General features: G+C 36.7%; 1 protein-coding gene across 6 annotated transcripts in view; it reads right to left on the minus strand.

The window, feature by feature from the left end:
- Positions 1-24,144, minus strand: part of RALYL (RALY RNA binding protein like) — an 816,695-nt gene that overhangs the window by 95,002 nt on the left and 697,549 nt on the right. The gene's annotated exons all lie outside the window — the stretch shown is intronic.

The raw sequence follows: 24,144 nt of genomic DNA on the forward strand, positions 1-24,144 counted from the left end.
AACCCAGCAGACCAAACATATGAAGAGGAAATAGGCAGTCTACCTGAAAAAGAACTCAAGGTAATGATAGTAAAGATGATCAAAAATCTTGGAAAAAGAATGGAGAAAATAAAAGAAACGTTTAACAAGGACCTAGAAGAACTAAAGAGCAAACAAACAATGATGAACAACACAATAAATGAAACAATGATGAACAACACAATAAATGAGAAAATAAAAGAAACGTTTAACAAGGACCTAGAAGAACTAAAGAGCAAACAAACAATGATGAAAAACACAATAAATGAAATTAAAAATTCTCTAGAAGGAATCAATAGCAGAATAAATGAGGCAGAAGAATGGTTAAGTGACCTGGAAGATAAAATAGTGGAAATAACTACTGCAAAGCAGAATAAATAAAAAAGAATTAAGAGAATGGAGGACAGTCTCAGAGACCTCTGGGAAGATATTAAATGTGCCAACATTCGAATCATAGGGGTCCCAGAAGAAGAAGAGAAAAAAGAAAGGGACTAAGAAAATATTTGAAGAGTTTATAGTTGAAAACTTCCTTAATATGGGAAAGGAAAGAGTCAGTCAAGCCCAGGAAGTGCAGAGAGTCCCATACAGGATGAATCCAAGGAGAAAAATGTCAAGACATATATTAACAAAATTATCAAAAATTAAATACAAAGAAAAAATATTAAAAGCAGCAAGGGAAACACAATGAATAACATACAAGGGAAACCCCATAAAGTTAACAGCTGATCTTTCAGCAGAAACTCTACAAGCCACAGCAGAGTGGCAGGACATATTTAAAGTGATGAAAGGGAAAAACCTACAACCAAGATTACTCTATCCAGCCAGCATCTCATTCAGATTTGACAGAGAAATTTAAACCTTTACACACAAGCAAAAGCTAAGAGAATTCAGCATCACAAAACCAGCTTTACAACAAATGCTAAAGGAACTTCTCTAGGCAGGAAATGCAAGAGAAGGAAACGACCTACAGAAACTAGCCCAAAACAATTAAGAAAATGGTAATAGGAACATACATATCGATAATTACTTTAAATGTAAATGGATTAAATGCTCCAACCAAAAGACATAGACTGACGGAATGGATATAAAAATAAGACTCATATATATGTAGTCTACAGGAGACCCACTGAAGGCTTAGGGACACATACAGATTGAAAGTGAGGGGATGGAAAAAAATATTCCATGCAAATGGAAATCAAAAGAAACCTGGAGTAGCAATTCTCATATCAGACAAAATAGACTTTAAAATAAAGACTATTACAAGACACAAAGAAGGACACTACATAATAATGAAGGGACCAATCCAAGAAGAAGGTACAACAATTGTAAACATTTATGCACCCAACATAGGAGCCCCTCAATACATAAGGCAAATGCTAACAGCCGTAAAAGGGGAAATCGACAGTAACACATCATAGTAGGGGATTTAAACACGCCACTTCACGAATGGACAGATCATCCAAAATGAAAATAAATAAGGAAACACAAGCTTTAAATGACACATTAAAAAAGATGGACTTAATTGATATTTATAGGACATTCCATCCAAAAAAAAACAGAAAACACTTTATTCTCAACAGCTCATGGAACATTCTCCAGGATAAAGCATATCTTGGGTCACAAATCAAGCCTTGGTAATTTTAAGATTATTGAAATCATATCAAGTATCTTTTCCAACCACAATGGTATGAGACTAGATATCAAATACAGGAAAAAAACTGTAAGCAATACAAACACATGGAGGCTAAACAATACACTACTAATTAACCAAGACATCACAGAAGAAATCAAAGAGGAAATAAAAAAATACCTAGAAACAAATGACAATGAAACATGACGACCGAAAACCTCTGGGATGCAGCAAAGGCAGTTCTAAGAGGGAAGTTTATAACAATACAACCCTACCTCAATTAACAAGAAAAATCTCAAATAAACAACCTAACCTTACACCTCATGAAATTAGAGAAAGAAAAACAAAAAAACCCTGAAGATAGCAGAAGTAAAGAAGTCACAAAGATCAGATCAGAAATAAATGAAAAAGAAATGAAGGAAACGATAGCAAAGATCAATAAAATTAAAAGCTGGTTCTTTGAGAGGATAAAAAATATTGATAAACCATTAGCCAGACTCATCAAGAAAAAAAGGGAGAAGACTCAAATCAATAGAATTAGAAATGAAAAAGGAGAAGTCACAACTGACACTATTCACCATTCACAAGCACTGAAATTGAAACTGTGATTAAAAATCTTCCAACAAATAATAGCCTAGGACCAGATGGCTTCACAGGCGAATTCTATCAAACATTTAGAGAAGAGCTAACATCTATCCTTCTCAAACTCTTCCAAATTATAGCAGAGGGAGGAACACTCCCAAGCTCATTCTATGAGGCCACGATCACCCTGATAGCAAAACCAGACAAATACGTAACAAGAAAAGAAAACTACAGGCCAATATCACTGATGAACATAGATGCAAAAATCCTCAACAAAATACTAGCAAACGGAATCCAACAGAACATTAAAGGGATCATACACCATGATCAAGTGTGGTTTATCCCAGGAATGCATACACAAATCAATCATTGTGATACACCACATTAACAATCAAGTATGCACAAATCAAGCAATGTGATACACCACATTAACAAATTGAAGGATAAAAATCATATGATCATCTCAATAGATGCAGAAAAAGCTTTTGACAAAATTCAACACCCATTTATGATAAAAGCCCTCCAGAAAGTATGCATAGAGAGAACTTACCTCAACATAACAAAGGTCATATATGACAAACCCACAGCCAGCATCATTCTCAATGGTGAAACACTGAAACCATTTCCACTAAGATCAGGAACAAGACAAGGTTGCCCACTCTCAGCACTATTATTCAACATAGTTTTGGAAGTGTTAACCACAGCAATCAGAGAAGAAAAAATATAAAAGGAATTAAAATTGGAAAAGAAGAAGTAAAACTGTCACTGTGTGCAGATGACATGATACTATATGTAGAGAATCCTAAAGATGCTACCACAAAATTACTGGAGCTAATGAATGAATTTGGCAAAGTAGCTGAATATGAAATTAATGCACAGAAATCTCTTGCATTCCTATACAATAATGATGAAAAATCTGAAAGAGAATTTAAAGAAACACTCCCATTTACCATTGCAACAAAAAGAATAACATACCTAGGAAAAAACCTACCTAAGGAGACAAAAGACCTGTATGCAGAGAACTGTAAGACACTGATGAAAGAAATTAAAGATGATACAAACAGATGGAGAGATTTACCATGTTCTTGGATTGGAAGATTCAACATTGTGAAAATGACTATACTACCCAAAGCAATCTACAGATTCAATGCAATCCCTATCAAACTGCCAATGGCATTTTTCACAGAAGTAGAACAAAAAAAATTCACAATTTGTATGGAAGCACAAAGGACCCTGTATAGCCAAAGCTATCTTTTGAAAGAAAAACAGAGCTGGAGGAACCAGGCTTCCTGACTTCAGACTATACTACAAAGCTACAGTAATAAAGACAGTATAGTACTGGCACAAAAACAGAAATATAGATCAATGGAACAGGATAGAAAGCCCAGAGATAAACCCATGCACATACGGTCACCATACCTTTGATATAGGAGGCAAGAATATACAGTGGAGAAAAGATAGCCTCTTCAATAAGTGGTGCTGGGAAAACTGGACAGCTACATGTAAAAGAATGAAATTGGAATACTCCCTAACACCATACACACAAAAAAGCTCAAAATGGATTAAAGACCTAAATGTAAGGCCAGACACTCTAAAACTCATAGAGGAAAGCATGGGCAGAACACTCTATGACATAATTCACAGCAAGATCCTTTTTGACCCACCTCCTAGAGAAATGGAAATAAAAACAATGATAAACAAATGGGACTGAATGAAATTTAAAAGGTTTTGCACAGCAAAGGAAACCATAAACAAGACAAAAAGACACCCTTCTGAATGGGAGAACATATTTACAAACAAAGCAACTGACAAAAGATTAATCTCCAAAATATACAAGCAGCTCTTTGAGCTCAGTATCAAAAAAACAAACAACCCATATCAGAAATGGGCAGAAGACCTAAATAGACATTTCTCCAAAGAAGATATAAAGATTGCATACAGACACATGAAAGGATGCTCAACATCACTAATCGTCAGAGAAATGCAGATGTAAACTACAATGAGGTATCACCTCACACCGGTAAGAATGGGCATCATCAAAAAATCTACAAACAATAAATGTTCGAGAGGGTGTGGAGAAAAGGGAACCCTCTTGCACTGTTGGTGGGAATGTAAATTGATACAGCCACTATGGAGAACAGTACGGAGTTTCCTTAAAAATCTAAAAATAGAACTACCATATGACCCAGCCATCCCACGACTGGGCATATAACCTGAGAAAACCAGCATTCAAAAAGAGACATGTAGGGCTTCCCTGGTGGCGCAGTGGTTGAGAATCTGCCTGCTAATGCAGGGGACACGGGTTCGAGCCCTGGTCTGGGAAGATCCCACATGCCACGGAGCAGCTGGGCCCGTGAGCCACAATTGCTGAGCCTGCGCGTCTGGAGCCTGTGCCCCGCGACGGGAGGGGCCGCGATAGAGAAAGGCCCGCGCACCGCGATGAAGAGCGGTCCCCGCACCGCGATGAAGAGTGGCCCCCGCTTGCCGCAACTGGAGAAAGCCCTCGCACGAACCGAAGACCCAACACAGCCAAAAATAAAATAAATAAATAAATAAAAATCAAGTAAAACTTTAAAAAAAAAAAAAAAAAAAAAAGACATGTAGCACAATGTTTATTGCAGCACTATTTACAGTAGCCAGGTCATAGTAGCAACCTAAGTGTCCATAGACAGATGAATGGATAAAGAAGATGTAGCACATATATATAATGGAATATTATTCAACCATAAAAGGAAATGAAATTGAGTTATTAGTAGTGAGGTGGATGGACCTAGAGACTGTCATACAGACTGAAGTAAGTCAGAAAGAGGAAAACCAATACTGTGCATACATTATATATGCACATATATATATATATGGAATTAAAAACAATGGTTTTGCAGAAGCTAGGGGCAGGACAGGAATAAATATGCAGACGGAGAGAATAGACTTCAGGAGACGGGGAGGGGGAAGGGTAAGCTTGGACGAAGTGAGACAGCGGCATGGAGATATATATACTCCCAAATGTAACATAGATAGCTAGTGGGAAGCAGCCACACGGCACTGGGAGATTAGCTCAGTGCTTTGTGTACGCCTAGAGGTGTAGGATAGGGAGGGTGGGAGGGAGACAAAATAGGGAGGAGAAATGTCAATATATGTATATGTATAGCTGACTCACTTTGTTATACAGCAGAAACTAACACACCATTGTAAAGCAATTATACTCCAATAAAGATGTTAAAAAAAAAAAGTATATTACTGACACAAAAACAGAAATATAGACCAGTGGAAGAGGATAGAAAGCCCAGAGATAAACTCACGTATATAGGGTCACCATATCTTTGATAAAGTGGGCAAGAATATACAATGGAGAAAAGACAGCCTCTTCAATAAGTGGTACTGGGAAAATTGGACAGCCACATGTGAAAGAATGAAATTAGAACACTTCTTAACACCATACACAAAAATAAGCTCAAAATGGATTGAAGACCTAAATGTTGGCCAGACATTATAAAACTCTTAGAGGAATACATAGGCAGAATACTCTATAACATAATTCACAGCAAGGTTCTTTTTGACCCACCTCCTAGAGAAATGGAAATAAAAACAAACATAAACAAATGGGACCTAATGAAACTTAAAAACCTTTGCACAGCAAAGGAAACCATAAACAAGACAAAAAGACAACCCTCAAATAGGAGAAAATATTTGCAAATGAAGCAACTGGCAAAGGATTAATCTCCAAAATATACAAGCATCTCATGCAGCTCAGTATCAAAAACACAGACAACCCAATCCAAAAATGGGCAGACCACCTAAATAGACATTTCTCCAAGGAAGGTATACAGATTGCCAACAAACACTTGAAAGGATGCTCAACATCACTAATCGTCAGAGAAATGCCAATCGAAACTACAATGAGGTATCACCTCACACCAGTCAGAATGCCCATCATCAAAAAATTGACAAACAGTAAATGCTGGAGAGGGTGTGGAGAAAAGGGAACCCTCTTGCACTGTTGGTGGGAATGTAAATTGATACAGCCACTATGGAGAACAGTATGGAGGTTCCTTAGAAAACTAAAAACAGAACTACCATATGACCCAGCATTCCCACTACTGGCCTATACCCTGAGAAAACCATAATTCAAAAAGAGACATGTAGCACAATATTTATTGCAGCACTATTTACAATAGCCAGGACATGGAAGCAACCTAAGTGTCCATCAACAGATGAATGGCTAAGGAAGATGTTGCACATATATACAATGGAATATTACTCTGCCATAAAAGGAAATGAAATTGAGTTATTTGTAAGTGAGGTGGATGGACCTAGAGTCTGTCATACAGAGTGAAGTAAGTCAGAAAGCGAAAAACAAATACTGTATGCTAACACATATATATGGAATCTAAAAAAAAGAAAAAGAAAAAGAAAGTTTCTGAAGAACTTAGGGGCAGGACAGGAATAAAGATATAGACGTATAAAGTGGACTTAAGGACACGGGGAGGGGGAAGGGTAATCTGGGACAAAGAGAGAGAGTGGCATGTACATATATACACTACCATATATAACATAGATAGCTAGTGGGAAGCAGCCACATGGCACAGGGAGATCAGCTCAGTGCTTTGTGTCCACCTAGAGGGGTGGGATAAGGAGGGTGGGATGGTGATGCAAGAGGGAGGGTATATGGGAATATATGTATACATATAGCTGATTCACTTTGTTATACAGCAGAAAGTAACACAACCTTGTAAAGCAATTATGTGCATTTGGGGTGAAAAAACCAACACAGCACTTCCTTAGTGTTAAGATATGTTCTCAACTACTACTTCTTTTTTTTTTTTTTTTTTTTGAAATCTTTATTGAATTTGATACAATATTTCTTCGATTTTTTTTTTTTTTTTGCCACGAGGCATGTGAGATCTTTTTTTTTTTAAACATTTTTAAAAATTATTTATTTATTTATTTATTTATTTATTTATTTATTTATTTATGTATGGCTGTGTTGGGTCTTCGTTTCTATGCGAGGGCTTTCTCTAGTTGTGGCAAGTGGGAGCCACTCTTCATCGTGGTGCACGGGCCTCTCACTATCGCGGCCTCTCTTATTGTGGAGCACAGGCTCAGTAGTTGCGGCTCACGGGCCCAGTTGCTCCGTGGCATGTGGGATCTTCCCAGACCAGGGTTCGAACCTGTGTCCCCTGCATTGGCAGGCAGATTCTCAACCACTGCGCCACCAGGGAAGCCTGGCATGTGGGATCTTAGCTCCCTGAGCAGGGATCAAACCTGCACTCCCTGCATTGGAAGGCGAAGTCTAAACCCCTGAATCGCCAGGGAAGTCCCACAACTACTACTTCTTAAATTTAATTGAACTGCCTTTATTTGTCTGTTAGGCGCTTCAGGGATTTTACATTCGTCTGTCACCTGTCCTGTCACTGAAAGTGCATTGACAGGACCCCAAAGGCATCAGAACTTACTAGAATTTCTCTTGATAGACATTAGAATTTAAATTAATTATTTAAAGAAAGTAATTTAATATTGTATTTTTTTCAGAAGACACTGTTTTTTCAACTAAAAACTCAGCTAAAGGTCATAGGTGTTCGTGTCTTCTTTTTTGTAAAGTGTTTATTAGCAATATCACATCTTTATCTTATGATTCCATGATGTGGGACAGGAGAAGTTGATTATAGTATTAGTTCAAGTTGATTTGAAAAGGGACAAAAATACCTAGTGGTAATCTAATTTTATTTTAAAAGAGCAATCCATTTTAAACACTTATCGGTATTCAACTTTGGCAAATTATAGCATTAATATATTTTTTCTTTATATGGTTTTTCTCCTCAGTTGAATTTAGTACTATTAAAAACTCTGAAATAAGAAAGACAAACTGTCCAAGCTATAACATTAATTTCCTCCCCTAAACTTGCCAAGTCATTAAGTACTGGGAAACAACTATTAATAAAAGACCAAACTATATACCTCAGTAAATATTCATTCACTTAAGCCAATATTAACACAGTATATTTCACACTTCACTCAAATTTTTTATGTGTGATTTGAATTTGAAAATTATTGTTTTTCTTACATACCAGGTTAATTACAGAAGTACTATCAAATAATGAATACTTATATACACACAAATATACACACATACTTATATGTGTGTGTGTATAAATAATATTGTCTGCCAATATGCTTTTAGAGAGAATGTGCAATTGTGATTCTAGTTATGCTTGCCAGTGAATTATATACAAATCTTGTTTAGATTTATATTTCACTAAAATAACACTAAAGTTAATTTTTGTGAATTGAGCCTTTAAATATATAGAACTATATGAAGCATACACAGAATTGATCAGTCTGTTGCCTTTCTGTGCTAATAATTTTATTTAAATTAACATAATTTGAGAATTAATACATCCATAATGTATTTCAAATAATTATTTTATTAGATGGTCCTTACAAAAGGGTAGTTTTCATTATGTCTGCAAGTAGCTGACTTTGGCAATTTGGTTTTTATAAACATCCTTTCATTACTGATTTATTCCAATGTAAGAAAAAATGTTATTAGATTTTTCAGTATTTGGGGATTTCTGAGGGATAGAAACATGAATACAGTCTATGTTTTGGTGCCTCAACCCTCAAAACAATATTAACTTAAATTATAAAGTAAGATAAATTATGGCTGACATGGAAACTGGAAGAGCATCCATATATACCTAAGACCCATGTCCTCTGAAAGAAGGTGGAGGCATGGAATTGGAGTATTTGAACATACAGTGGCAAGGAAAGAAGCTAAGTATACAGAGGTTCAAAAAAGGGCTGTTTGCCTCTCCCAGAAGGCTGGAATGTTATTGTTCCCTGGGTAGGTGGGGGAAGAGGAGAGGGATTCTGTAGAGTGATGAAAGGGACTATACCTAGCACCTTGCAATATATAGTCCTTGGAGAGTCTGAGAGTCCCGTTGACACCAGAGGCATTCCCTGAGGGGAGATGCACTGTTGAGTGGACATCTATCTCAGTTTATACCTGAGAACAAGGAAGTTCTCACATGTCAAAAGAGAGGTCCAAGATAGCTACTAGTCAATTTGGTAAGAAATCACATTGGCTTTTAGTCCCTCACTTACGGACAGAAAAAAATAGCTCGAGGTGCACAGATGTTGAGGAATTCTCCAAGAAAGAAAGTGATTTACAGAGTAGCTTTTTGTAGGAGGGAGACGAGGCAAATAACTGGACTAGGTGGAGACTGAGGATGTAAAACCAATGTTATAAAATGTTAATAAAAATGTCATGGCCTTAACACTTAAACAGAAGCAATTTCAAACAAGGATTTCTAGAAATAAAAACTTGATTTCTGAATAAAAAAGTGTTAGTAGTAAAATTGCTAAAAAGCAAATTTGGGAGAGCAAAAGTTGAAAGAAACTATCTCACAATAAAGAGGAAAAATAGAAAAAAAAAAAAAAAGAATGGTAAAAAACAAAGAGGACAGAAGTTGGAGTCCAAATATGTCAAAAGGAAAAGAGACATGGAAAAATTTTCCATTGATTACACATAAGAATTGTTTGTAGAATAACAAATAGAACAAACAATCCTAACATTTGTATGGAACCACAAATTGGCCCTGAATAAATCAATTTTAAGAAAGAACAAGGCTGAAGATATCATGCTCCCTGATTTCAAACTATATTCCAAACCTAAAATAATCAAAACAAAATAGTATTGGCATGACAACAGACATGTAGATCAATTAATAGAATAGACAGCCCAGAAATAAACCCATGCATATATGGTCAATTAATTTATGACAAAAGAGCAAAGAATGTACAATGGGGAAAGAACAGTCTCTTCAAAAAATTGTGTTGGGAAAATTGGACAACCACATGCAAAAGAATGAAACTGGACCACAATCTTATACCATACACAAAAATTAACTCTAAATGGATTAAAGACTTGAATGTAATGTAATCAAGACTTAAAACCATAAAGATTAAAGATTAATGTAATGTAATCAAGACTTAAAACCATAAAGCTCCTAGAAGAAAATGTAAGCAGTAACCTCCTTGACATAGGTCTTGGCAATGATTTTTTGAATATGACACCAAAAGCAAAAGCAACAACAACAAAAATAAACAAATGGGACTACATCAAATTTATAAGCTTCTGTACAGCAAAGGAAACCACCAACAAAATGAAAAGGCTAAATGGGAGAAAATAATTGTAAATTGTATCTGATAAGGGGCCGATATGCAAAATATACAAAGAACTCATACAACTCAATAGCAAAAAAATAATCTGATTAAAAAGTAGGCAGAGGATCTGAACAGACATTTTTCCAAAAAAGATATACAGATGGCCAACAGGTAGATGAAAAGATGCTCAACATCATTAATCATCAGGGAAATGCAAATCAAAACCACAGTGAAATATCACTTTATATCTGTTAGGATGGTTATTCAAAAAGACAAGAGATAAATGTTGAGGAGCATGTGGAGAAAAGGCAACCTTCATGCGCTGCTAGTGGGAATTAAATTGGTGCAGCCACTATGGAAAATAGTATGGAGGCTCCTGAAAAAAATTCAAAGTGCAAAAAAATTGTACCTTAGCCCAAAGACATTCAATTTATAGTGATTAATGAAGTCACAGAAGATATAGCAGTATCCTTATCTCTGATGACCCCAGCTCTCTTAGTCAGTCAGACTCACTTATAGTGAGCTCTCCCAGACCTGCTCTAATGCCTTCTGTCTCGAGTCTTGCTATCTGTCCCTATCATTTTTTATCTACTAGTTCTATAGCAGATTTCATATTTTCTCTTTTCTGTAGTAGGTCTGAAATTACTTTACTTCTATGGATTTACTAACATTTTATCCATAAACTCAGATATGAGCTGAGTATCCTCATGTCCATTTGGAAGATGAGAAAATGTAGTTTTACAGAGTGTAAATTCCAGCCATCATTCCACAGTACTACTTGACTAAAACGCTAGTTTGTCCAAGTTCCAGACTACAATCTTAATGGAAATAGTTTGCTTCTGAGTAATTCTGATTACTCTGTTTTTGAAGCTGAATGAATCATTTTGGGAAAGCTTTCTGCTTCTCATTTAATTTTATGGATTGATCTTATTATATTTCACTGAGTATCGGGCAGGCAATCTCTCCCTGAGTCTGTGAGGAATTGATACTGATGTTAAGTTTATGTTTATATCTTACGCTTGCCCCTCATGACAAAGATCTCTTTTAAAAAAGGCCGGAGGAGCTTCAAGATGGCGGAAGAGTAAGACAGGAGATCACGTTCCTCCCCACAAATACATAACAAATACATCTACATGTGGAACAACTCCTACAGAACACCTACTGAATGCTGGAAGAAGACCTCAGACTCCCCAAAAGGCAAGAAACTCTCCACGTACCTGGGTAGGGCAAAAGAAAAAAGAAAAAACAGAGACAAAGAATAGGGAAGGGACCTGCAGCAGTGGGAGGGAGCTGTGAAGGAGGAAAGGTTTCCACACACTAGGAAACCCTTTCGCGGGCAGAGACTGCAGGTGGTGGAGGGTGGAAGCTTCGGAGCCACAGAGCAGAGCGCAGCCACAGGGGTGCGGAGGGCAAAGTGGAGAGATTCCTGCACAGAGGATTGGTGCCGACCAGCACTCACCAGCCCTAGAGGCTTGTCTGCTCACCCGCCGGGGCGGGTGGGGGTTGGGAGCTGAGGCTCCGGCTTCAGTCAGATCGCAGGGAGAGGACTGGGGTTGGCTGCGTGAACACAGCCTGAAGGGGTTAGCGCACCACAGCTAGCCGGGAGGGAGTCCAGGAAAAAGTCTGCAGCTGTGGAATAGGCAAGGAACTTTTTCTTGCCTCTTTGTTTCCTGGTGCGTGAGGAGAGGTGATTAAGAGCGTCGCTTAAAGGAGTTCCAGAGATGGGCGCGACATTCGGCTATCAGCGCAGACCCCAGAGACAGGCATGAGACGCTAAAGCTGCTGCTGCAGCCACTGAGAAGCCTGTGTGCAAGCACAGGTCACCTCCCCTCCCAAGAGCCTGTGCAGCCCACCACTGTCAGGGTCCCGCGATCCAGGGACAACTTCCCCGGGAGAACGCACGGCACGCCTCAGGCTGCTGCAATGTCACGCTGGCCTCTGCTGCCGCAGGCTCACCCGGCATCCATACCCCTCCCTTCCCCCAGCCTGAGTGAGCCAGAGCCCCCGAAAGAGCTGCTCCTTTAACCCTGTCCTGTCTGAGCAAAGAACAGACGCCCTCAGGCGACCTACACGCATAGGCAGGTCCAAATCCAAAGCTGAACCCCGGGAGCTGTGTGAACAAAGAAGAGAAAGGGAAATTTCTCCCAGCAGCTTCAGGAGCAGCAGATTAAATCTCCACAATCAACTTAATGTATCCTGCATCTGTGGAATACCTGAATAGACAACGAATCATCCCAAATTGAGAAGGTGGACTTTGGGAGCAATGATATATATACTTTTTCCCCTTTTTCTCTTTTTGTGAATGTGTATGTGTATGCTTTTGTGTGTGATATTGTCTGTATAGCTTTGCTTTTACCATTTGTCCTAGGGTCCTCTCTGTCCATTTTGTTTTTAATTACTTAAAAATTTTTTTTCTTAATAATTATTTTATATTTTTTATTTTAATAACTTTATTTTATTTTATCTTCTTCTTTCTTTCTTTTTTCTCTCCCTTTTATTCTGAGCCGTGTGGAGGACAGGCTCTTGGAGCTCCAGCCAGGCATCAGGGCTGTGCCACTGAGGTGGGTGAGCCAAGTTCAGGACACTGGTCCACAAGACACCTCCGAGTTCCACATAATATCAAATGGCAAAAATCTCCCAGAGATCTCCACCTCAATGCCAAGACCCAGCTCCACTCAACAAACAGGAAGCCACAGTGTAGGACACCCTATGACAAAAAACAAGCAAGACAGGAACACAACCTCATCCATTAGCACAGAGGCTGCCTAAAATCATAATAAGGCCACAGACACCCCAAAATACACCACCAGACATGGACCTGCCCACTAGAAAGAAAAGATCCAGCCTCATCCACCAGAACACAGGCACTAGTCCCCTGCACCAGGAAGCCTACACAACCCACTGAACCAACCTTAGCCACTGGGGACAGACACCAAAAACAACAGAAACTATGAATGAGCAGCCTGTGAAAAGGAGACCCCAAACACAATAAGTTAAGCAAAATGAGAAGACAGAGAAACACACAACAGATGACAGAGCAAGGTAAAAATACACCAGACCTAATAATTGAAGAGGAAACGGTCAGTTTACCTAAAAAATAATTCAGAATAATGATAGTAAAGATATCCAAAACCTTGGAAATAGAATGGAGAAAATAAAAGGGACGTTTAACAAGGACCTAGAAGAAATAAAGAGCAAACAAACAGTGATGAAGAACACAATAAATGAAATTAAAAATTCTCTAAAAGGGATCAATAGCAGAATAACTGAGGCAGAAGAATGGATAAGTGACCTGGAAGATAAAATAGTGGAAATAACTACTGCAAAGCAGAATAAATAAAAAATAATTAAGAGAATGGAGGACAGTCTCAGAGACCTCTGGGAAGATATTAAATGTGCCAACATTCGAATCATAGGGGTCCCAGAAGAAGAAGAGAAAAAGAAAGGGACTAAGAAAATATTTGAAGAGATTTTAGTTGAAAACTTCCCTAATATGGGAAAGGAAATAGTTAATCAAGTCTAGGAAGCACAGAGAGTCCCATACAGGACAAATCCAAGGAGAAACACGCCAAGACACATATTAATCAAACTATCAAAAATTAAACACAAAGAACAAATATTAAAAGGAGTAAGGGGAAAACAGCAAGTAATACATAAGGGTATACCTGTAAGGTTAACAGCTGATCTTTCAGCAGAAACTCTGCAAGCCAGAAGGGAGTGGCAGGACGTATTTAAGTGATGAAACAGAAAAACCTACAACCAAGATTACTCTACCCAGCAAGGATCTCATTCAGGTTTGACAGAGAAATTGAAAGCTTTACAGACAAGCAAAAGCTAAGAGAATTCAGCACCATGAAACTAGCTTTACAACAGATGCTAAAGGACCTTCTCTAGGCAGGAAACACAAGAGAAGGAAAATACCTACAATAATAAACACAAAACAATTAAGAAAATGGTAATAGGAATGCACATATCGATAATTACCTTAAATGTAAATGGATTAAATGCTCCAATCAAAGGACATAGACTGGCTGAATGGATACAAAAACAAGACCTATATATATACTGTCTACAAGAGACCCACTTCAGACCTAGGGACACATACAGACTGAAAGCAAGGGGATGGAAAAAGATATTCTGTGCAAATGGAAATCAGAAGAAAGCTGGAGTAGCAATTCTCATACCAGATAAAATAGGCTTTAAAACAAAGACTATTACATGAGACAAAGAAGGACACTACATAATGATCAGGGATCAGTCCACAAGAAGATATAACAATTGTACATATTTATGCACGCAACATAGGAGCACCTCAATACATAAGGCAAATTCTAAGAGCCATAAAAGGGGAAATAGACAGTAGCACAATCATAGTAGGGGACTTTAACACCCCGCTTTCACCAATGGACAGATCATCCAAAATGAAAATAAATAAGGAAACACAAGCTTTAAATGACACATTAAACATGATGTACTTAATTGATATTTATAGGGCATTCCACCCCAAAAAAAAGAATACACATTTTTCTCAAGTGCTCATGGAACATTCTCCAGGATAGATCATATCTTGGGTCACAAATCAAGCCTTGGTAAATTTAAGAAATTTGAAATCGTATCAAGTATCCTTTCCGACCACAATGCTATGATACTAGATATTAATTACAGGAAAAGATGTGTAAAAAATACAAACACATGGAGGCTACACAATACACTACTTAATAACCAAGAGATCACTGAAGAAATCAATGGGGAAATCAAAAAATACCTAGAAACAAATGACAATGGAGACACGACAACCCAAAACCTATGAAATACATCAAAAGCAGTTCTAAGAGGGAAGTTTATAGCAATACAAGCCTACACCCAGAAACAGGAAACATCTCGAATAAACAACCTAACGTTGAACCTAAAGCAATTAGAGAAAGAAGAACAAAAAAACCCCAAAGCTAACAGAAGGAAATAAATGATAAAGATCAGATCAGAAATAAATGAAAATGAAATGAAGGAGACAATAGCAAAGATCAACAAAACGAAAAGCTTATTCTTTGAGAAGATAAACAAAATTGATAAACCATTAGCCTGACTCATCAATAGAAAAAGGGAGAAGACTCAAATCAATAGAATTAGAAATGAAAAAGGAGAAGTAACAACTGACACTGCAGAAATACAAATGATCATGAGCGATTACTACAAGCAACTTTATGCCAATAAAATGGACAACCTGGAAGAAATGGACACATTCTTAGAAATGCACAACCTTCTGAGACTGAACCAGGAAGAAATAGAAAATATGAACAGACCAATCACAAGCACTGAAATTGAAACTGTGATTAAAAATCTTCTAACAAACAAAAGCCCAGGACCAGATGGCTTCACAGGCGAATTCTATCAAACATTTAGAGAAGAGATAACACCCATCCTTCTCAAATTCTTTCAAAATATAGCAGAGAGAGGAAAACTCCCAAACTCATTCTACGAGGCCACCATCACCCTGATACCAAAACCAGACAAAGATGTCACAAAGAAAGGAAACTACAGGCCAATATCAGTGATGAACATAGATGCAAAAATCCTCAACAAAATACTAGCAAACAGAATTTAACAGAACATTAAAAGCATCGTACACCATGATCAAGTGGGGTTTATCCCAGGAATGCAAGGCTTCTTCAATATAGACAAATCAATCAATGTGATACACCATATTGACAAATTGAAGGAGAAAATTCATATGATCATCTCAATCGATGCAGAGAAAGATGTTGACAAAATTAAACACCCATTTATGATAAAAACCCTGCAGAAAGTAGGCATAGACGGAACTTTCCTCAACATAATAAAGGCCATATATGACAAACCCACAGCCAACACCATCCTCAGCCGTGAAAAACTGAAACCATTTCCACTACGATCAGGAACAAAACAAGGTTGCCCACTCTCACCACTACTATTCAACATAGTTTTGGAAGTTTTAGCCACAGCAATCAGAAAAGAAAAAGAAATAGAAGGAATCCAAATTTGGAAAAGAAGAAATAAAGCAGTCACTGTTTGCAGATGACATGATGCTATACATAGAGAATCCTAAAGATGCTACCAGAAAACTACTACAGCTAATCAATGAATTTGGTAAAGTAGAAGGATACAAAATTAATGCACAGAAATCTCTTGCATTCCTATACACTAATGAAGAAAAATTTGAAAGTGAAATTAAGAAAACACTCCCGTTTACCATTGCAACAAAAAGAATAAAATATCTAGGAATAAACCTACCTAAGGAGACAAAAGACCTGTATGCAGAAAATTATAAGACACTGATAAAAGAAATTAAAGATGATACCAATAGATGGAGAGATATACCATGTTCTTGGATTGGAAGAATCAACATTGTGAAAATGACTCTACTACCCAAAGCAATCTACAGATTCAATGCAATCTTTATGAAACTGCCACTGGCATTTTTCACAGAACTAGAACAAAAAATTTCACAATTTGTATGGAAACACAAAAGACCCTGAATAGCCAAAGCAATCTTGAGAACGAAAAATGGAGCTGGGGGAATCAGGCTCCCTGACTTCAGACTATATTACAAAGCTGCAGTAATCAAGAGAGTTTGGTACTGGCACAAAAACAGAAATATAGATCAATGGAACAGGATAGAAAGCCCAGAGATAAACTCATGCACATACGGTCACCATACCTTTGATATAGGAGGCAAGAATATACAGTGGAGAAAAGACAGCCTCTTCAATAAGTGGTGCTGGGAAAACGGGACAGGTACATGTAAAAGTATGAAATTAGAACACTCCCTAACACCATGCACAAAAATAAGCTCAAAATGGATTAAAGACCTAAATATAATGCCAGACACTCTCAAACTCTTAGAGGAAAACATAGGCAGAACACTCTATGACATAATTCACAGCAAGATCCTTTTTGACCCACCTCCTCGAGAAATGGAAATAAAAACAAAAATAAACAAATGTAACCTAATGAAACTTAAAAGCTTTTGCACAGCAGAGGAAACCATAATCAAGGCAAAAAGACAACCCTCAGAATGGGAGAAAATATTTGCAAATGAAGCATCTGACAAAGGATTAATCTCCAAAACATACAAGCATCTCATGCAGCTCAATATCAAAAAAACAAACAACCCAATCCAAAAATGGGCAGAAGACCTAAATAAACATTTCTCCAAAGAAGATATACAGATCGCCAACAAACACATGAAAGAATGCTCAACATCATTAATCATTAGAGAAATGAAAATCAAAACTACAATGAGATATCATCTCACACCAGTCAGAATGACCATCATAAAAAAATCTACAAACAGTTAATGCTGGAGAGGGTGTGGAGAAAAGGGAACCCTCTTGCACTGTTGGTGGAAATGTATATTGATACAGCCACTATGGAGAACAGTATGGAGGTTCCTTAAAAAACTAAAATTAAAACTACCATACGTCCTAGCAATCCCACTACTGGGCATATACCCTGAGAAAACCATAATTCAAAAAGAGTCATGTACCAAAATGTTCATTGCAGCTCTATTTACAATAGCCAGAACATGGAAGCAACCTAAGTTTCCATGAACATTTGAATGGATAAAGAAGATGTGGCACATATATACAATGGAATATTACTCAGCCATAAAAAGAAACGAAATGGAGGTATTTGTACTGAGGTGGATGGACCTAGAGACTGTCATACAGAGTGAAGTAAGTCAGGAAGAGAAAAACAAATACCATATGCTAACACATATATATGGAATCTAAAAAAAAAGAAAAAGAAAGAAAATGTTCAGAAGAGCCTAGGTTCAAGATGGGAATAAAGATGCAGACCTACTAGAGAGTGGACTGGAGCATACAGGGAGGGGGAAGGGTAAACTGGGACAAAGTGAGAAAGTGGCATGGACATATATCCATTATCAAACGTAAAATAGATAGCTAGTGGGAAGCAGCCGCATAGCACAGGGAGATCACCTCAGTGCTTTGTGATCACCTAGAAAGGTGGGATAGGGAGGGTGGGAGGGAGGGAGATGCAAGAGGGAAGAGATATGGGGACATATGTATATGTATAACTGATTCACTTTGTGATAAGGCAGAAACTGACACACCATTGTAAATCAATTATACTCTAAAAATGATGTTTAAAAAAAAGAAAAAGAAATGATAATTATGTGACATGACAGAGGTGTTAACTAGAACTCTGATGGTAGTCATATTGCAATGTATAAATGTATCAGATCAACACATTATACACCTTAACCTTACACAGTGTTATATGTCAATTGTGTCTCAATATAAATAGATAAATACATAAATAAGAAAAGCTAATTAAAAAAAAAAAAAGCCCTGCTAGTTAAACCTAATATTCAATCCTGTTTTTCTTTGTTCTCCATTTCTAAACTTTTTTCACATTTCTGCTCTCCATTCAATAAGTTAAATATACTTCATCTCCATTAAATTCACACATTATATATATGTGCTTTGGTTGGTTTCACTTAATATAAGAACCGAACATATGTTTATTTTAACCAATTATTTCTTTATACTCTAATTGTGAAATATAACTTTAATATGGGGAATTGTTTAATATATATTTAGAATTTAGCAAGTATTACTAAAAGCAATGCCTCTGAATCTCCACTGAGGGAAATACAAAGAATGCCGGCAGTGCCCTGCCATGTTGAGTGCTCTGTCCCAGATACCACACATTATGCTGCTTCCAAGTAGATCCCTCTCCCCTCCAAAAAAGATTAGAACCTTCATTTTCAAAAGGTTCATAAAGTCCAAAGGAAAATTGATAAAAGATATACTTCTAGATCCTTCTTGCTGAGATTTATGAGCTGAGAGAAAGAAAATACTAACAAAGGATAGAGAATGATACAAACAACAGTATTTAAGTGGAATACTAGATGTGGTTAAGATGTTGGGATATTGTACATGGGATATTAAGAGAAAAAGAAATATAATTAAATAATTTAGACCAAGTCAAAATATGCATATGTGGGGAAAAATAAAGACTTCTCTAGGCATGCATAGATTCAGAAATTATGTTATCAGTTTACCCGACGTAATTATTTTAGAAGCAACCTAAAAACTAAGAATTAAAGGAGAATGGATATAACCAAAAAAATCTTACAAAATTTTAAATTAAGTCCTAACGGGTAGTAATGATAACAGACACTTGGAGTGGTCAAAGAAGCACTAAGTACAGAGTATATGAGAAAGAAAAGATATAAAATACATAAATATTTAACAGAAGCTGGAAGCTAAAAGTCTAATGTTTATGTATAAAACTTGAGCTTCTATGGCAGAGAAGGGTGGTGGAGGAGAAGGTAAGGTGGTTTGGGAGTGATGAAATAGAAGCTTTGTAAAGTTCATGTCCTGGCAAAGGAGACCAGAATATACAATGGAGCAAAGACAGCCTCTTAAATAAGTGATGCCTGGAAAACTGGACAGCTACATGTAAAAGAATGAAATGAAATTAGAACACTCCCTAACACCATACACAAAAATAAACTTAAAATAGATTAAAGACCTAACTGTAAGGCCAGACTCTATAAAACTCTTAGAGGAAAACATGGGCAGAACAGTCTTTGACATAAATCACAGGAAGATCTTTTTTGACCCACCACCTAGAGTAATGGGAATAAAAACAAAAATAAACAAATGGGACCTAATTAAACTTAAAAGCCTTTGCACAGCAAAGGAAACCATAAACAAGACGAAAAGACAGCCCTCAGAATGGGAGAAAATATTTGCAAATAAAGCAACTAACAAAGTATTAATCTCCAAAATATACAAGCAACTCATGCAGCTCAATATCAAAAAAACAAACAACCCAATCAAAAAATGGGCCAAAGACCTAACTAGACATTTCTCCAAAGAAGACATACAGATGGCCAACAAACACATGAAAAGATGCTCAACGTCACTAATTATTAGAGAAATGCAAATCAACACTACAATGAGATATCACCTCACACTGGTCAGAATGGCCCTGATCACAAAATCTACCTTCAACGAATGCTGGAGAGGATGTAGAGAAAAGGGAACACTCTTGCACTGTTGGTGGGAATGTAAATTGATATAGCCACTATGGAGAACAGTATGGAGGTTCCTTAAAAAACTAAAATTAGAACTACCATGTGACCCAGCAATACCATTACCTGGCTTATACCCTGAGAAAACCATAATTCAAAAAGACGCATGCACCCCAATGTTCATAGCAGCACTATTTACAATAGCCAGGACATGGAAGCAACCTAAATGTCCATCAACAGAGGAATGGATAAAGTAGTGGTACATATATACAATGGAATATTACTCAGCCATAAAAAGGAACAAAATTAGGTCATTTGTAGAGATGTGGATGGACCTAGAGACTGTCATACAGAATGAAGTGAGTCAGAAAGAGAAAAACAAATGTTGTATATTAATGCATATATATGGAATATGAAAAAATTGGTATAGATGATCTTATTTACAAAGCAGATACAGAGACACACGTAGAGAACAAACGTACAGATACCAAGGGGGAATGGGGGGATGAATTGGGAGATTCGGACTGACATATATACACTATTGATACTATGTATAAAATAGATAACTAATGAGACCTACTGTATAGCACAGGGAACTCTACTCAGTGCTCTCTGGTGACCTAAATCGGAAGGAAATCCAAAAAAGAAGGGATATATATACACGTATAGCTGATTCACTTTGCTGTACAGTAGAAACTAACACAACATTTTAAAGCAACTATACTCCAATAAAAATTTTTTTAAACAGGTAAAAAAAGTAAAGTTCATGTTGGATGGGAGTTAGCATAGCTATTGTTTGATTTTAAGAGAGAAATAGGTTTTATCTATAAATGTTTAATATATTATAGCCACTAATGAAATAGAGAGGCCTAGTAGAATATACAAATTAAGGCAGTTGAGAGGGAATAGATAGGAAATAAAAGAAAATTCATTAAGCAAGCATAAGGAAAGGAAGAAAAGAGGAAACAATAAGTTAAATACTTGGAATTAGGATGGAAGAAATATAATCCAATAGATTAGTTAATAAAATAAATGTAAAAGTATTAAATTTCCCTTCCAAAATACAAAGACTTTCATGTTGCTTTCAAAAACAAGATCCAGATACATGTTGTTTTAGGAAATATGCAAAAATAAAGTGACAGTGTTATGTGTTAAAATATTCTACCAAAAGATATGTTGAAGTCCTCATCTCCAGTGCCTGTAAATGTGACCTTAGTTGGAAATACATCTTTGCAGATGTAATCACAATGAGGTCATTAAGGTGAGTCTTAATCTAGTATAACTAGTGTCTTCATAAGAGAAGGAAAAGAGACACAGACACAAAGACATGGGAGAAGACCATGTGATCATGGAAGCAGAGATTGGAGTGGTGTGTCAGTAAACCAAGAAATGCCAAAGATTGCCAGCATACCAGAAGCTGAGAGAAAGGCACAGAACAAACTGTCCGCTAGAACTTCCAGAGACAGAGCACAGCTCTGCTGACACCTTGATTTCAGACATTCAGCCTCCAAATATCTGTTGTTAAATGATTCAGTTGGTAATAATTTATTACACCTGCCCCAGGAAACTAACAACAAAGAAAGGTGGAGAATAAATGGATATATTCGGGAAACACAAACCAAAAGAGAGCCTTATCAGTAAAGGATCAAGCAAAGTATCAAACAGAGTAAAATTCTAGGCTAAAGATAGTAAATGAGATATTATATAAATGTAAAAGTTACGATTCTCCAGGAAGTTATAGAGAGGCAGTATTGAAAAGGGCACAGACTAAAGAGCCTATACTCTAGACACAGATGCTCTAGAAACAGGCTGTAGTTCCTGGCTCTGTTATTAAATAGGTCTGTGACTTTAGGGATATTCCTTAACTTTTCTATGCCTCATTTTCTACACCTATAAAATGGGAATGATAATAATACTTCACTTATAGGCAGTTATGAGAAACAAATGAATTAATATATGTAAAATTAATATATTTAAATGAATTTATATGTACTAATATATAAAAAAATATATGTTTAAAACAATAGTTATCATAGAACAAACACCAACAAAAGTTAGCTATTATTTTTCTCCTCTTATTATTATAAAACATCATATAAAAACCATCCAAGCAATGTGGGATATAAAATAAAACCTGAAGAAAAGAAAAACTTTATAAAGTCACTATCTGGTAGAGGATTTTTAAACAATCACTTTCAGAATTTGACATATCAATTTGCCACAAAAGAACAAATTCTACAGAGGATTGGATGATACAATCAACAAGGTAAAACAAACACATAGTATTATACTAAAAGCAGAAAATATATCCTATTTTCCACTTACAAAATCTCATTATTATGAAAGCAAGAGAAATTCTTAATAAGATCCTTAAAAAAGATTTTATAATTCCCATTCTCTCTCCATGACCCAAGAAAACTAGAAATCAAAAATAAAATGGCCAAATGCAGCTTAAGCATTTGAATATTAAGATATTTACATCAAAATAACCATTGTAAAATACCACTCTTCTCTGCATCACTGTGTTTTATGGCAATCAAGTGGCTGAGTTATACGAAATTGCTCTTGCCCAAGAATGGCCACCATCCATTGGTTCTAAACCAGGGTGATACCATCTCCTTAAGGAAGATTTAGAAATGTATAAGGGTACGCATGGTTGTTACAAAGACTGAGGAGTGCTGTTGGCCTTTCAGGTTTGGAGATCAGGGATGCTAAATGTTCGGCAAAGCTCGGAATACTCTTACACAATGTAGAATTGCCATGGCCAAAATATCAATAATGTTCCCATTGGTAAACATTGTTTTAAAAGTGACTACAGGGCAAAGAATCCACAGATGCTTAAGATATTTCTATTTGAAATTAAGTTAACACTACTAGGGTAAAAACATCCTCTATAAACCTAGCAGGCAATTCAATGTTCAATTTTCCGCAGCAAGAACCAAATTCAAGAAACTTCTTTGCTTTTGACAATACTCAGAGAGCATATAAGATTGTTTAGAGATTGTTGCAGAAACTCATTTTCTTTTATTACTAAGACTCAAAAAGGGAATTCACATTTTTATTCATAGAGTAATTAGATAAATGGATAAGTCAGTACATAGGGAACTGTAAATCTATGTAATTTGCTATTTAGGTTATATTAGCTAAGTCAAATTCTGAGTGCACAAAACTTAGTTACCGGAAACATTAGTGCTTCCGATAACTACTTCTTGCACATTCTCATGTAAAAACAAAGTATTTCAAGAGCGTTCTCTCTTAGTATTTCTGATGGGACTAAGACAAAAGGCAATGTTCTAGAGTAGATAGCATATAGGGATGAAAATGAAAAAACATGGGTTCTAGTGTTGGCCCTACCATTTACTAACTATGTGAACTTCTCTGTGCTTACTCATCAGTGACATTGGAATAACGGTGTTTGCCTTATTTGTCTTGAAAGATTGAGATGCAGAGTAACTATAAAATCCCTACAATGGCCTGACAAGCTTCCCTGGAACTCGCCTTCCCTCTACCTTATTTCCTGCGTAATTTCCTCTTTCTCCCTCTGCTGCACTGGTTTCTTGTTCCAATGTAAGATCTCTGCACTGACCATTCACTCTACCCAGACACTCTACCCTTGATAGCTTCAAGCCCACCCTCTCACTCTCTTACTTCCATGAGGCCTCTGCTGAAATGCCACCTCATCTGAGAGGCAGTCATATACCATCCCATG

Source organism: Balaenoptera acutorostrata, chromosome 17, assembly GCF_949987535.1.
Source record: "Balaenoptera acutorostrata chromosome 17, mBalAcu1.1, whole genome shotgun sequence".
Lineage (NCBI taxonomy): Eukaryota > Metazoa > Chordata > Mammalia > Artiodactyla > Balaenopteridae > Balaenoptera > Balaenoptera acutorostrata.